The following is a 4,191-nucleotide window of genomic DNA, read 5'->3' as shown; positions in this document are numbered from 1 at the left end:
CCTTAACTGAATTAATGTGAGCAAACATGCTGTGCGGGTAAGACTGCTCCATGCATAGATGAAAGAAAGAAGATGATGAAGACACATTCGAGGGATAGAGCAAGTTGGTGAGCATTGATTACAGAAGTCAATCATTCCAAGCTAAAATATCTTGAATATAAAATAATTATATATGAAATATTTGATTTCCTACACGCTTCAATGGACACAAACTAAACAAATGACGAGTTTTAAAGTGCTCAAGTTTTAATCTACATATTTTTCCCAATGCATGAGAGTGAAAAAGAATAATGTTTTCCCCAGGAGCATGCATAGCAATACGCAGGAGTGCTTCAAGTGACGTATGCTCTCTATCCATAATGCATGCATGCGTAATTTTACACATTGTGTTTGCAATTGATGAACCGATTTATGTAAACAAGACATAGCACAACATATATACAACATATATACAAGATATATCACATGCTGTGGGTGTGCGTTCAGGGCTGCTTTTCACGTTTATTAATTGGTGTCTGCTATCGGTCACCAAACTTCGTAAATTTTTGTTCCTTCTTGCACATTGCTCTAGACATGGTCACCCAGCGATACTCCAACGACAAGAATGTGCTGGTTGGCGACTTTAACTACCCGGGTATCGACTGGTCATCTATGTGCGCTTCTTGTCGCGAAGAGCGTGACTTCCTTGATTTATGCTCCACTTTTCGTTTAAGCCAGGTTGTGCAATCTCCAACAAGAATAGCCACAACAACTAATAATACTCTAGATCTCATTCTGACGACTGACCCAGAACTTTTCGATACCGTATTTACATCACCGTGTCCTCTTAGTGACCATCTTACTGTTTGTGGAGATATGCAGTTTGAACACCCTCCACCTAAGAAAAAATATAAAGTCATCAAGTTGCACAACAAAGCAAATTTTGACGTCATTAACACTACGGTGGCTTCGGTGGCTACGGTTGGCCTCGTGTTTAACGGAATTCACTGAACGGTCTATGCACCGAACAGCGGAGGAAAGCTGGTCAGTCTTCAAGGAGCTATTGAATAGGCTGGTGACTGCTCATGTACCATCGATCAGTATATTGTCATGGATGAAAGCAGACGAGCAAGACGGCGAATAATCGGCGAACACTTTATTCATCTGCTTAGCTGGTTAACACAAGAGCGAGAGCTCTTAAACGGAACTAAGATGAACTAAATCCGCAAAGACTACGCTGGAGCTCCCTGCATTTGGGCTACGGCGACTGCCATCGCCATCATCTTTGTTTTGGTTGTCATTGCTGGTTGCAAATGTCCTGCGTGTGTGTTTGCTACAAGTTGTGCAAAGTTTGATTCGGAGGGAGTATGGAACGCCGTTTTGTGGTCAACGTGGCCAGAGTGCCTCAAAAGTAGTCCTGCCGCATTCTGGTCACTGTTATAAGTGATCTCGCTCTGGCAGACGCCGCGAAGTGTGCAATAATAGGCTTGTATATGGACAAGGTTGACCTCAGTCGTCTGTGATTGTGTAGTAAACGTGTTCCGGGTAACTTTTTCATATTCTGTGCGCCCGGGATACATCGATCGAAGATCGAATGGCTTCCAAAGTATCCCAATTGTATTACACAGTCGCTAAGCTTAATGCAGCCGTTTCGTATAGCTACTAGTGACTGCCCACCGCCCTGTGTGCTCGCTGTGGTAAGAAATATTAACATATCTGTCGCCAACAGCCTCCCTGAGAGCATTTTAATCGTTCAGAACAGTAGAAATACCCATATTTTGGTTACGGCCTGCTGGACCACAGCTCGCAGTGATCGACGCCATCTTGATTTGCAGCGTAAATCGGTCGTTTCGGCGAAGAACAACGAAACGACTCGAATTCGGTCGTGCGAAGATTCCTTCACTGATTCGTAATGCGCATGCGCGACTCTCGAATCAGTCTTTTCGTTCAGGCAAAAACGGCTTGCTAAAAGTCAGTTACTCAATACTTGCCAAAAAGTAACTGAGTAGAGTAGTAAATACTTCATTTGCAAAAGTATTTGAGTAGAGTAGTAAATACTCACAAAAGTAACTCGTTACATTCAAGTTATTTCGAAGTTAGTTTTTGTAAAATTCACTGCAAAACACATGCGAGCAGGTTGTGCCAGGGAATATATGTGTCATAAATGTTTTCTGCCTAGCCACAGTTTGCCAGCAGTCTTATAAATTAAGCCAGTGCACCTGTCACCAGCGTCTGAACAATGTCTAGGGGTGATGCACCGCCTTCAAGAGCCCGATGCTGTAGAGACTGGCGTACGGAAGGGCACGCGACATCGTGCTTAAAAGCTCATGAAGCGTGTTTTATTTCAATATCGTGGCCATGTCCTTTCCTGAGGCATAAGGGGGCAGCTGAAATGACAGGAGCCCGTCGCAACGAGAAAGTAAATTACAACGGCGAAAATAAAAGTACTGTAATTTTTGTCATCCAATCAAATCCATCAATGAAAACTACCGTCAAGGTGACGTTAAAGCTTCTACCGTGCTTTCACTCAGATTGCATACTTAATGGAGAAAGAAAGTGTGGAGGAAAACTTAAAACATTCCGACGCATGAACCCAGAACACCACCAGAAGAAAAATATGTGACAGGTAACTTAAATACCGAGTAGAAGTTACTTTAAAATGTATTCAAGTTCCCTTAAAGATACCCGTAGATGGGTAGAAATCCAGCGAACCGGTAGAGATGTAGGATGATGTCCTGAGGCAACTCCCTTCCTTAAAGATACCCGGTTTTGAAAGTATTTGTAGGATACCAGGTTACTAGAAAAGTATTTAAGATAGAGTAACTTGAGTAGATTATTTAAGTTATGTACAAGTCTGCTGTAAATGCCCTTGGAAGCAACATTTCAGCATAGCGCACAAGAAGCGATGCCTGCACGGATAGTTATGCAGCAATTGTTCCGTTACGTCGAATATTACATGTCATTCATTTTTGTGTCTGGGCAGTACTGACGCGTGAGCAGATAGGCAGACTGCCTATTACTGCATAACTTTGTTTTCTTTGAGACACCGTTACTAGTATTGGATAAACACGACTTAACGAGCAACATGACACCTTCCTCCTCTCTCACCCCCCCTGTTACCCCCAATTTTGCAATTTGCACCCCCACCAAATTTTTTTTTTAATTTTTTTTCGATTTTTTCACTTAAAATCGCTCATACACGCATAAGAATGTGATAATAGAGCGTAGAATATAATTTTCAATTAATAAATTCAATTACTATTCATTCCAACGAGAGAGAGAGAGGAGGAAAATATCAAATTATCGTTAAGTCGTGTTATTCTATAACGAGACACACGAAAAGAAGCGCACATACGCATAAATGCACTTTCTAAACTCATTTAATAATTCAAGTCATTACTATACACATTCAATTCATTAATGTGTCAGTCCAGGTTCGGTAACAGCATCAGCCCATGGGCGCCGCCATTTGCAAAGCGTCACACCAGGCAGGTCGGAAAGCATCACGTCAGGTGGCAGCACCGCTGTCATCATGGGGACTTCCGTGGAATGCAGAAAGAAACAAAACAAAAAAAGTGCTAACGAGGGGAAAACACGCGCGAAAACAAGCACACACAAAATTTTCACCATCGCGAATATGTGCGGGCATGCACCGACGAGAATAGCAACAAGGGTCATTGACAGAATGGCGTACAAGGGAATTGCGAACATGTTTGGGCATGCACGGACAAGAATAATAACAACAAGGGGAAGACTTTCTGCTAATCGCAACAAGGTAAATCGACAAACATACACTACTCCAATACACGCTGACAAGTAATCGCAGTTAGGGGGTAGGTAAACGCGTCAACAGAAGAAGAAGTATTAAAACGACAACTCACCGACATCCAAGCATATCTGTGTGCACACACACCGCCCTCCATCTTCTTTACATGACTAAAGAGTTCACCAGCACATCAACGGTCACGATACGAGCGACGCGCCAGACGTCCGCACACGACGAGAGGCAAACAGAAAACTGAATCTGGCGCCCTCTCCGCGGAGCATACGTCACACGCGCGCGCTCGCAGCGCCACCACGTCTGCCGTCGGACGTTTCGGTTTTGCTCTCGTCGCCCTTCACGTCTCGCGCATGCGCTTCGAGCACGGTGGTGGTGGTGGTGGAGGATTCGCTTTCGTTCTGGCGCCCATTTCTTTACGTTTTTTATTTGGA

General features: G+C 43.5%; 1 long non-coding RNA gene across 1 annotated transcript; it reads right to left on the bottom strand.

Annotated features, from left to right (window-relative positions):
• Positions 1–3,341: 3,341 nt before the first annotated feature.
• On the bottom strand, positions 3,342–3,966 carry LOC135393043 (uncharacterized). The gene is made up of 2 exons (XR_010422400.1): positions 3,861–3,966; positions 3,342–3,518 (listed from the first exon to the last, which is right to left on the bottom strand). It is a non-coding gene; the product is annotated as an uncharacterized LOC135393043 (long non-coding RNA).
• Between the last annotated feature and the right edge of the window lie 225 nt (positions 3,967–4,191).

This window comes from Ornithodoros turicata, chromosome 4 (genome assembly GCF_037126465.1).
Source record: "Ornithodoros turicata isolate Travis chromosome 4, ASM3712646v1, whole genome shotgun sequence".
Classification (NCBI taxonomy): Eukaryota; Metazoa; Arthropoda; class Arachnida; order Ixodida; family Argasidae; genus Ornithodoros; species Ornithodoros turicata.
The sequence above is the reverse complement of the archived record's forward strand: the minus strand, read 5'-3'. Positions and strand labels throughout refer to the sequence as shown.